General features: G+C 35.6%; 2 pseudogenes; both read right to left on the bottom strand.

The window, feature by feature from the left end:
- Positions 1-6,102: 6,102 nt before the first annotated feature.
- On the bottom strand, positions 6,103-9,667 carry LOC132032471 (ethylene-responsive transcription factor ERF070-like; annotated as a pseudogene).
- LOC132034607 (uncharacterized) lies at positions 8,577-12,579 on the bottom strand (annotated as a pseudogene).
- Between the last annotated feature and the right edge of the window lie 200 nt (positions 12,580-12,779).

The following is a 12,779-nucleotide window of genomic DNA, read 5'->3' as shown; positions in this document are numbered from 1 at the left end:
GAAGCCCAAAGAACACAACCAAAAAAACATAAAAAGGCAAAAAGGGTTTTTCATTTTCCTTCAAGGATGCCTTTTCGTTTAGCAGATTTTTTTAATCTTCCATTTCTGTTTTCAATACAAAAGTAGCGCAAATGCTAGGTGAATTACCAGTGCTGCAATCACCTGTACTGGAATTCAAGCTACTCTCTTCTATGAGTTCAACTGAGTCGAAGTTACTTCAGAGTTGTTATGATTCCATAAAATAGATGTAATTGTTGGTTGATAAATGAGTACCACAAACTATAAGATCACATTATGTATGTATACGTGTAAACTATCTTTATGTAACTTTCCTTTTGTGTCCTTTTTTTTTTTGGAACTCTGGACATGATCTTCTGCAAATTAGAGTATATATAATTTTCCATAGTTAACAGATTTAAATTGCAGTCTATCCATTATTATTTATTGTTCATTCTCCTTTATTTTTTGCAACTCTTATTATGCTTTGGACGGCAATGTCTCAACACTCTGCTATGCGGAATGTCCTCCTCCTTAGGTTTCTTATTATCCTCATTTTGCATGTAGAGAAAGTTGAAAATTAAAAGAGCTTTCTAAATTAAATTATACTCTTAAACACTAGGATAAAAAGGGCAAATGTTTATGAGAGACTCTAGATCTGCGGTTTCAACAGAGAAACACGTGAGCGAGAGTAGCATTTCAAATTTATCTTTTCTAAATGAGCAAATAGAAGTCGGATAAGAATACTCAAGAAGACATTTATGTTTACTTGATTTTTTTCCTTCTTTCTGATATATATACACTACAAGAAAAACTCAGATTTACAACGGATTATGACGATTTGACAAAATCATCAATGTGGATGAAATGAGCACGAAGCAAAAGATAAAAAGATTTGATTTTGAATTTGTGTTATTTGACAAATATTTGAAGAATTGTGATTAAAGAGATTAAAGTTTGGAAATATGTGTACCATTTAATTTTTTTTTATTTACGATACAAACTTTGTAATATGTATCTTGGGATAAACGTGCAATGCATGTTCCCAGCTAGCTACTAGTCTATACTAAAAATATGAAGTTCTCAGAGTGAGTCGTTTATCTAGGCAGTAACACACAAGGTACTAGAACCCCTGATTTATCTACCACGACACTTAAAAATGACAAGTACGTAGGCAGTAACTCAAAAGACTATGAGGTTAGTGTTGAATATAATGGGAAAAAAAGGTCAAATTTTCTCTAAGAGAATAAAAAGACTTTAATAGCTCAAGGGTCAAATATCTGGGTTTTGTAGTTAAATCACTAACAAAGTTGGATTTTTCCCAAAGGACGCAACCTGCTTGGTGTAGCAAAATGAATTGCTGAACATGCTTATATTTGTCTTAACACTACAATAAGAACAACATAACCAGTTTAATCCACAAGTGGGGTATGGGGAGGGTAGAATGTACGCAGACCTTATCCCTACCTTGGCAGGTATAGAGGCTAACGCAAAAAATCTTCATCTTTTAAATCAAGCACTATTTACCAAAAAAAATTGGTTTGAGGACAGTCCCCAAAAGGAAGGTTTCAAAAGTCAATACCAATGTGTTGGTAAGCCATACATACAAATAGATATATGTATATTTTGATAGATAGATATATCATGCATAACAGCTCCCAACTCGATGCACAAGGTAAACAGTATGATCGAAATTACATTGAACTTCTAACTAATTAGCCAACATAAATATTTATATGAGTGTAAACCAACCAGTGTTTTAAAAGGCGTTTTTGGGGCGAGCCCCGGGGCGGGGGCGTATCAAAATGCCCCGGGGCGATGGTTCGAGGCGAAAGTCTCAAAAGACGTACGCCCAGACGATTCGGGGGGCGTACGTTTGAAGCGTTGGGGGCGAGTTTTTTTGTTGCGGCGTGTTGGGGCGTAAGCCCAGAAAACTTCTTCAAATTAAAACAAAATTTGTTAAATAAGTCTTCAATATAATGCCCAAATTCTCAAAAGTCAACTAGTAATTACTCAAATATTTTAAAAAGGAACCGAAACATTAAATTTAACATTCACGACCTTTTTTATTGCTTTAGAATGCCTAATATATGTTCTTTTCCAATTATTTATCTTGTCTTTTACTTATCTCAAAAAAGTAACAAAGAATCGCTTGTCTTTGTAAGTAGCGTATAATAGATTGTTCGATTAGTTTTTTTGTGGGGATGGAGTATATGTTATAGTTTTCTTCAAATTTTTTACGCTATTTACCTATTTAAAAGTATTTATTATAATTATATTCTTTTATGAAATACTAAAAATTAAAGTCCCACGAGGCTTACGCCCCGTACCTCGGGGCTTACGCCTCGCCGAGGCAGACGTAAAACACCTAGCCTTACGCCTCCGCCTTTTAAAACACTGAAACCAACTAATTTGACTCTTAAGGTGCGTACAGAATGGCTGGTGTTCTCAGTGCCTTTTATCTGTGGAAGCAACAACCAAGCAGAAGCAGCTGCTGCCAATTATGGTGGTAAATGGTGTGTCCAGAATGGTTTTGGTAAAATTCATATGGAGCTTGACTCTCAAATTATTGTGGATATACTCAACAACAAGGATACTAATAACCTTAAGCTAAGGAGGATCATCAGATGCACATCGCAGGCGACTGAAGGTGTTGCAGTTACCGACTCTCATTGCTTTCGGGAAGCTAATCTGTAGCTGATTTTCTTGCTACACTGGCGTCTTCTAGTGGAAGAAGTACTTACTATTCATCTTTTCAACAACTTCCGAGAGAGGTGAAAGGATTCAACTGGATAAGAACCAACTTCCAAGTATAAGAAGAAGATTTGACAAATCCAACTTCTTTGTTAGTTAGTTGTACAGTTTTTGTATAGTTTGTGGAAGAAGTATAGTCTTCCATGCATTTTATTTGACATCTTTCCCCCCCCCCCCCCGCCCCCAAAGACAGAAACAGTTCCTGCATTTTATTCATCTTTCCAAAAAGGTACACTTTGATTTGAGGGAGTTTATAAAAACTGCTAATACTACCTAATCCAGATTGAAGGTGGACCTCTGTCTAAAGAGATGAGGTAAATGACACCAGAGCTTGGATACTTGGTCACTAGATTGAACAACAAGATATCCAAGTTAACAAAAGAATGTAACTATAGTTACAAAAGGAAAATAGGATACACCATTTAAGGTGGTTCCCAGAAAATATCTTGCTTCTTCCTTTTGGCTGTTCTGAACGCATTGATGCCCCAGCTATCCATTGTCATGAGCCCTTTAAGCTATCTAGGGAGGTCTTCAAACCCATAGTACAATTTGTTGGTCTTATTAGCATTGCTAATTTGTCAGCAACTTGATTGGCTTCTCTATAGCAATGTTGGAGAACATAGCCAGTTGAAATCATATGACTCTTTAGTTCATCAACCTCGTTCTGCATCCTCCAAGGAGCGCTGTTGAGATCATTAACACAATCTACTTCAGCTATGATAAAGTCATGTCCATTATTTATGCACCACCTTATACCAAACAGAAGTGAGCAGGCTTTAGCCCAGTTGCTCCTTCCTTTTCCCAGATTCAGAGAGTAGGAAAAAACAAGATGACCATCATAGTCTCTTACTACACCTCCTCCTCCACACAAGTCATTTTTGCAGCTCCCATCAGAATTAAGTTTAACAAAGCTGATAGATGGATTGATCCATTTAACCATAACAGTCTTCTAGAGTTGATGTTACGTCCCATGAGCTGTACAACGCTATCCCAGTTCGAACTCACCTGTGTTTTGTTAAACTGGTTGCTGATCAGTTGTGAGATAGTGTTATCTCTGGATGCTTTGTCTTTTCTTACCATATTTAGCTTCACATCTTCAATTGTAATCAACTTTTAGTCGAATGGGCATGAGGGATCAAGCCAGACCCAAAACACCTAGGCACTACCTACGGTGATGGCAATTGAATTTAAAATAAAAACCAACTAATTTGACAAATAACTGTTATATACAGGAAAAACTTTCTGTTACATTGGAAACGTAGATACTTATGATTCAAAGAACCATTTTCCAAATGGTACATTGTTTGTTATTCAATTAACGCCAATGATTCAAAGAACCATGTAAAGATTTCTATTTTATGGTTCTCGTTACCAAATGTATGGGTCGGATTTCAACAAATGGTACATTGTTTGTTATTCAATTAATTAAGATATAAAACAAACCCAATTATGGATAAATCTCGTAATCCACAACTCGAGTTTTTGCTTTGCTGCCTTTTAGGAGAAATAACTAGATTCATCAAAAATACATTACTTAAGCCTTAAGGCCACAAAGCTGCATCCCAGATACTTATATGGACATCATGTATCCCGGATTCCCCCTACAAATCCTACTGAATGAAACTCTAAAACTAAAAATGGAAACAACAATTACATTAATATGGCAGGACAATTATATGAATAATAATATGAAGCAAAGCCAATTGGAAATGTGAACATTAATATGGCGGGACAATTATAGGAAAAGGGAATAAAATAAGAACAAATGGAAACACAATATGTTAAAGCAGTTATTAGTAATGATGTAATCAATCATCTGACCTAAAATCTAAAAGACATTGATTACCTTTTCCTTATCAAAACCAAGGCATGGAATCTTGGTAGGAGTAAAACTCCTATTCCCAAACATGTTAAACTAATAGCAAGGTTTCCACCTTGTGCAGGAATGATAAAATCTACTTCTACTGACAACCACAGTCAACCAGCCCAAAAGGGTAAAAGAACAGATAGAAGAAACTTGGATCCCTAACTATTTTCATCGCACAGAAAGCAAAAAAAGGGCCCAAATGAAACAAAATGATTACTAAACACATTCATATAGACAACCTCATGTAGGTCTGCTCTTGTTTTTTCAATTATGTGGCGATATATGGAAAGAAGAAAACTGAAATCTACTTGAAAATAAATATTTAGCCACTGAGCTCATATGCATACCAATGATTATACTAGGGAAATTATTGAAGTATTTCCTAGTAAAACTCCTATTCCCAAACACGCTAACTAATAGCTTGGTCTCCACATTGGGCGGGAATGATAAAACTAAACATTGATGGTAGTGTCAAGACACAAACTGGAGATTCGGCTTTTGAAGGAATCTATAGAAATAATCAAGGAAAGTGGATGTTGGGATATTCAGGTAAGGTAATGCCTACGTCAAGCCTCGTTACAGAACTATGAAGTTGCATCAAAAAAAGGATCAACATTAGCAAAATAATTGGGATACAAGGACTTAGAAGTAGAAACAAACTGCCTACTCGCCGTCAAGGTTATCAATGAGGAGGACATACAATGTCAACCCTTCGGGGCTATTTTTAATTTTTCAAATCTTTTCTAATGTACCGGAAAAAGGAAAAAAAAGAGAGAGAGAGAGAGAGACAGCAAAAGGAATCAAAAGGAAACTGAATAATGTAAGTACTTGCAACAAAGAATCTTTAACTACAAATTTAGGGACGCCCCATAAATCACAGAACTATAATAATAACAACTCACAATCAAACTCTTCAGAAACTTCTCTACGTATTTCCAAGAAAACCCATCAACAAAATCAAGAATTTCACGCCAAATATTCAAATTCTGGTCGGTATTTAGGGGAACCATTTGGGGATTCATGAAAGTGACCAATGTAGATATGAAGGTGAACACTATGGTTGTCATAGTCAGCTTTGGAAAGTAAAGTGAGGCAACAAGAAATAAGGAAGTGAATTTTACCAATCTTCCTTCTGACTACTTCCTAATCACTGGTGCGTTCTAATAACCAAAAAAAAAAAAAAAAAGCACTGTGATGAATAATTTCTTCACTGTAATTTAGACACACTTCGATAGCATTCGACTCTAAGCCTATAGAAGAAAGAGACTCTCTGCACCTAACTTTTTTTCCAGAATGCAAAAACAGAACGAAGGAAAAAAGTTCTTTTTTAATAAACAATATGTCCAAGGATTTCCACTGAACTTATAAGCCAATCCAAACGGGCTCTAAGCCAAGAAAGAGATTCTCTGCACCTGCTTTTCTTCCAGAATGCAAAACAGAACGAAGGAAAAAAGTTCTTTTTTAATAAACAATATGTCCAAGGATTCCACTGAACGAATAGGACTCTTTTCCAATCATTTTTTACGGTAACAGTCTCTCATTATAAAGTAGTTCAAAAACTATATCCAATTCCCAACTAAACATGAAGAAACAGTAACCTATTTTCTTGTTACACACCAATACAATATCTTATTAACAGAGAGAGAGAGAGAGAAAAACACATACGACATACATCAAGTCAGTAATATTACAGTATGGTGGACCATTTGGATGCTTCTTTAGCGCTTTTGCCCGTCAATTTTTTTTTTTTTAAATCATTTCTCAACCCTAATATCATCTGAGGGTGGAGATGGTGGATTGATGAAGTTGATTTCCGTTGGTGGTGGGTCCCTTGATGGTGGTTTGAGGATGTTTGTCACAGCATCAGCACCTCTTAATTCAATGGCCGCCTCGTCGAAAGCCAAAGCAGCTTCTTTAGCAGTATCGAATGTTCCTAACCATCGGACTTTCTTTCTTGTCTCCCGAATCTCTGCCACCCACTTGCCCCATTTTCGTTGTCTGACCCCTATGTACTTCACATCTCCTTCCGGCAGCTTAATCTCTTTCTTCTCTTTGGACTTTTTCATCGAGATTGCCTCGGTCTTTTCGTTCTCAGCGATGATTTCCTTTTCACGCGCCTTTTCATGTAGCTTTGACTTCTTTCCTTTAGCTTTCTCCCCTCAACATTAGACGAGCTTGCGACACCGCGGTTTGGCATGTGAATTCGTGCAGGAAGCGCCAGGACAATGGAACTTTCTCCGACTTGCTTGGTTGATTTTCCTGTTGCATCATTTTTTGAGGGCTTTTTGGAGGCCATGACTTTAGGAAAAAAGAAAACAACAAAGAACGTCATAAGCGTGTTAAGAAAATCTTTCTTTATTTTGATATATAAAAATCTTCATTGAACATTTTATCAAAAATACGAGGTGATGTACCCTAAGTCTTCATAGTTAGCCTCTAAAAGGAAATGTAAACAACAAACACATATATAAACGACCAAATTAAAAGTAAAACCACCGACTCTAGGAATCAGTAGTATCATATCTATCTATACATATCATAGTTGTCGTTATCGACTCTGAACCATATATACATAAGTATCTTTAAAGACATATATTTATGTTAAGTTCTACGTCAATCGACAAACAACAGCAACTCACTTAAAATCCTAGATTTGCTTTTTTAAATAGAAAAATTCCATACATGGAAGAATTCACAAATCCATCAAAGAATTTTAGTTAGTTCAAAAAAATAAAGACAGCTGAAAACCTCAAATATCTAAAGCAGCAGAATCTAGACATTATTATAAGCTTAAAAGGTGTGTCTAAAACACACATAGACTTCTGACTCTTTTTTGAGAAGTGTGATAGATTTCTGACTCAGTTTTTAGAAGAGTAAAGACATCAAAGAAACAGCATTGGACATGTAACATTTTTGAGAAAATCAAGAAACTTAAAACTTACTTGGAAGTGTGATAGATTTCTGACTCTTTTTTTTTTTCTCTGTGCAGCTTTGTTAGTACCAAAGTAAAGTTGTCTTGAGTATATATTGAGAAGGCTGTGTAGTACAGGTGTTACATCAACAGATGCATGGCATGCATGTGGCGGCCGACAAACCAGTTACATTTCTTCCAACATATACTGCTGACAGTTGAGTAACTCTTGTTTGTTACTCATTTTTGTGAAAGTTCCATTTAATGGTTTTCAACTTTCATGCTTTTCTTACAGTGAAAACTGAAACAACTGTAACTGAGGTGAGAAAGAAAAGGATTACATTCAGAAAGTGAACACTCGTGACACATAATTCAAAAAAATTATGTAGTATGCAATATGTGTTATACATGGTATAAATTCTTCCTTCAAGTTTTTGAGTGCACTAGCTCATGTATTATGATTTTATAAACTACTCAACATTTGTGTGGCTTTAAATTATGTTACTAATAAAAGGGGAAATTTAAAATTAAGTTATTTCTAATTATAGAAAGATGATTCTTTCTGGGACATACTAAATATGAGAATTCGCCACATAAATTGAGACGGAAGGAGTATGATTTTATAAATTACTCGGTAGAAATATATAAATCGTAATAAGGTGTGTCTAGTTTTCCTATGAGTTTGAGTTTGGTGCATAAGCAGTATATACGTTGCAAGTCATTGCAAGTCATATTTATCTGATAGTGTTAAAAAAATATATACACCAGAAAGGCAGAAACTATATACTGTTCATAAACTCCCTAGCAATGAGCCAATGACTAATCCATATAAGTGCATACCTGATTCTCAGATGAGAGGGAAAAAAAGGACAGAAAAATGCACCAAGAATCTCCCGTTCACGCAAGGTTGGGCTAAGAGCCACACCGGGTGAGAGCCTACCATGACGCAACCAGTGGTTGATTCCACAGCTCGAACTCGTAACTATAGATCATGAGAAAGCAAAAAGGAAAATACAGAGTTTTGCATGAACAGTGCATTGAAAGGTAAGTTACTATAGAAGGTACCCTCTAGAAAATTATAGAGCCAGCTGCAAAATGCTTTAGCCCATCTTTAGATTAAGCAAATAAAATATTTAGTCATGAAGAAGCGGCCAAACCTGGTCTCACATTGATGTCAACACTTGCAGACTTAGAAACATATGTTGAAAATGACTTTCCTTTCACTTGTCTTTCCTTCAATAAGTTGATGGTTTCATTAATAACCATCCTTGTTATCTTTGTCCTCTGTGACTTGAAGCGAAGAGCGTGAGGTGAAGCATACGGTCCTTTCAAGTAAAGTACACATATTATCGATGTTTATGAATATGGTACTATAACAATCAAACTGCAACTAAATCAATAAATTTCAGCATCTTATGTACAATAATACCGAATCCAACTAAAAGTAGAGATTCAAAGAATCAACCGTTTCTCACCAGGCTTACTTTGTGCTTCAGTGTTTGAAAAACATACTTCACCGGGATCATCCATGAAGCGATAACCCCTCGCTACGTATCGATTCATCTCCTTAAACGATGAAGCGATGACTTTTAATAACACTATTCCTTAGAAGGACCACCATAGGTTGACCAAACCCCTGAAGAATGTCATGCATATGTGATGGAAATTCCGGTTTATAGTACTCGCTTTTCTCTCCGAACTTCTGGTCTAATGAAACTTCAATAATGACGTTATAGGTCCATGAAATATAGGCACAACTCAGAGACATAACTGTGGATACTCCGAAGAAGGCCACCAAATGCTATGAACGATGACAAACAACTACGTTACAAGATAAATCATCACCCACTACCACATATCAAACTGTTCAAGTTATTTTTGTATCGTCTCTGGACTCGTCTCAGTTGACCAAAAGGCGAACTTTTTCCCGTTCCTTGCAGAGGTTTGGTTAGCATCCATAAAACTGATGTCCAGACTAAAATCTGCTTCATCAACCTTGGTAGATGTATTATTCTCCGGTTCCAATAACTTCTAGATTTATAAAATTTCCTTCCTTGGCGCTTGGACTTATCTTTCTAATATCATCAGCCCAAATTTTCAAAACCGAAGATGAATTTCTGACGAAGAAAAGTTTTAAGTTCTTCCCCAAGAAAAACTCATTTGCTCCATTAGAGTAACCAAGAAACGAATCACTGTTGAGAGGGATGATGTCGCTGTCCTCAAACCATATATTGTGTTTAAGATCCAAGGCCTTTCTTTTACATGGGCCTTCACAAGAATATCTTTATGTGATTCCTGAAATTTAAAAGCGTTTGGTAGCCTTATATAGTCAAAAAATAGGTCTGTGTCGATCACAGGATGACCTCTTCTTGCAAGATCAAAGAGGAAATCAGAGTTTGGACCCAACAATACAATGTTTTGAATATTCAATCTATCAAAGTGGCAGAGAAGATTCCTAACAATCGACTCTGATGTCTGATGTAGGTTTACAAGTATCTGTAGTTTCTGCGCTGACCGGAGAACAGTGCCCAGTTGATCCGAACTTTGTATGATTCACCAGGAAAAACTTCTCTGAAACAGAAATCATACCACTTTAGACTCTGCAAATTTGGCAGCTTCAAAAAGTTAAAATCAAGACTCTTCTTATCCACTAAGTAAGAATCTGGACCAGCAGATTTCCCGTAGTTAACACTAGCATTCCGATGAGACACACTAAAAGCTTGCTCACGCAAGAGGTTGGTATAAATGTTAAAGTAACCACGGATATGTATAAATTTAATGAACCAAAGTGTCCAAATGATCTCCCCCTTCTTTTTGTCCAAATTGCTAGTTTTAACACACGTCATAATTTTTTTCAAGGGCTTTTTTTCATTTTTTGCCTGTCAGCTGATATTAATTACAGGCAGTATCCAAAATATACATCACATATATACTGATTATGTATATGTTATGTATATTTATGTATAAATATGTATATTTATATTTAATATACAGAACCTATACATTTGTTTTTTTTTTTTTTTGAGCGGTCCAAAAATGTAGTTATCCCTTCTTTTTTCAACTTACATGCTGCAAAGATGAAAAGAGTGGCTAGCAGTACATTATCACCGATCAAGAAATGGCTTTATGTCCTTGGCCTTGTGTTCATTATACCACATACGGAATTCTTTCCAAGGTCTTGGAAACAGAAGTTTCCCACAAGTACCGACCAATTGGTACAAGAAGAGTTGAGTGTCATCATCGAAACATATTATGTTTCCATGTTTACCTGTCAGACACACCAATTTAGACTACTCAAGCTCATAATAAAAGTTGAAGGGGAGCACACCAATTTAGACTACTCAAGCTCATAATAAAAGTAGCACTTATTGCAAAGGCTGTCAAGTGTCATAAAGTTCCAGTGAATGAATGTACAGATAACAAGTTAAAATATGGAAAATGATAGACATGTGTGCTTCACTGAAGCAAATAAATTCAACTAGGTAGGTTAAGATCTTCCAGAATCTAGGAGCAATACAGAAGGATCAAAAACTAAGATGTTCGAGAAGCTGATAAATGTACAATCTTGAAACTGTTAAAGGCCTAATTGCACACGACTTGCGTCGATTTTAGAAGTCCCGAGATATCTTTCAATTTCACTAAATGGAAAAGAAAAAGTGAATATCTGAAAACATGACATATCTATTCTAAAAATATGAAGTTCTCAGAATGGTCTTTTAGCTAGGCAGGTAGGAAGTAAAAAACCTTGATTTTATCTACCCCGACACATAAAAAATGACAGGTAGGAAGTAACTCAAAAGACTATGAGGTTGTTGTTGAAGATCATGGGAGAAAAAGGTCAAATTTTCTCCGAGAGGATAATATCAAAAAGTTTTTAATAGCTCAAGGGGCCAAATATCTGGTTTTGTAGTCAAATCACTAACAAAGAAGTTCGATTTTCTCCAATAGAAGCAACCTGTTGGTACAACAAAATGAATTGCTGAACATGCTTATATTCGCTTAACACTGACGCCAAAAAATTTCATCTTTTCGTACATAACACTAATTACCAAAAAAAAAAAAAAAAATTGGTTTGAGACATTCCCCAGAAGGAAGGTCTCAAAAGTCCATACCCGATGTATTCATGAGCCATACATCCAAATACAAGTATGTATATTGATAGAGAGATATGTCATGCACAATACATCCAAATACAAGTATGTATATTGATAGAGAGATATGTCATGCACAATAAGTCCCACCTCGATGCACAAGGTTAGTAGCGTTCATCGAAATTGCATTGAACGTCTAACTAGATAAATATTGATATGAGAGTAACCCCAACTAATTTGACAAATAACCGTCAAAATATACAGGAAAACTTTGTGTTACTCAGAAAATAACAACAGCAAAAAAGCAAGATAAATGAAGCAAATAAAAGTAACAGGTAGTAGTAAAAATTGAAGAATAAGATAAAGATTCAAAGAACCATATAAAGATTCCTATTTCTTTCAACAAAACGTATATTGATTGTTATTCAATTAGTTAAGAGATTAAAAAACCCAACAACCATGGATAATCTTGTAACAAAGCTGCATCCCTTATACTTATATGGGCATCATGTGCCCTGAGCCCCACCACCCCTCCAAATCCTACTGAATGAAATTCTAAGACAAAAAATGGAAACAATTAATAGGGCCATTAGAACAAGAAGACTTGAATCAAAATTTTGGTTTATGACAGCAATAGAAATCAAGGGAAAATGCAACACATCTTGGATGCCCCATAAATCACAGGAGTAAAATTCGAGACATTATAATGATAATTAACAATCAAACTCTTCAGAAACCGAAAAAGAGGCGAAAGAGGCCACCATGCCCTGTAAGCCAGCATTCAAAGTACAAGAAAACCCATCAAGAATTTCAGGTCGATTTTAGGGGATTCTTGAAAGTGATCAATTCAATGTAGATATGAAGGTGAACAATCTGATTGTTGTCATAGTCAGCTTTCGAAAGTGAAGTGAGGCAACCAGAAATAAGGAAAGTGAATCTTTGATGGGTTTGAAGGTTGGGATTAGGGTTGGATTAGTAATTTTGCCTGGTCTTTAATTTTTAACTCAATAGTTGAGAACATCATAATTTAAGTTCCAGTAATTTGCAATTTGTATCCATTTTTTTATTATAGATTTACAATTTGTCCTACTATTTTAAATAGTTTTCACCCTAATCTCCATAGTTTCGTATGTTGATTATTTACAAAGGCAAAATAGAA

This window comes from Lycium ferocissimum, chromosome 10 (genome assembly GCF_029784015.1).
Source record: "Lycium ferocissimum isolate CSIRO_LF1 chromosome 10, AGI_CSIRO_Lferr_CH_V1, whole genome shotgun sequence".
In the NCBI taxonomy this organism is placed as follows: domain Eukaryota; kingdom Viridiplantae; phylum Streptophyta; class Magnoliopsida; order Solanales; family Solanaceae; genus Lycium; species Lycium ferocissimum.
This window is presented reverse-complemented; position numbering and strand designations above follow the sequence as displayed.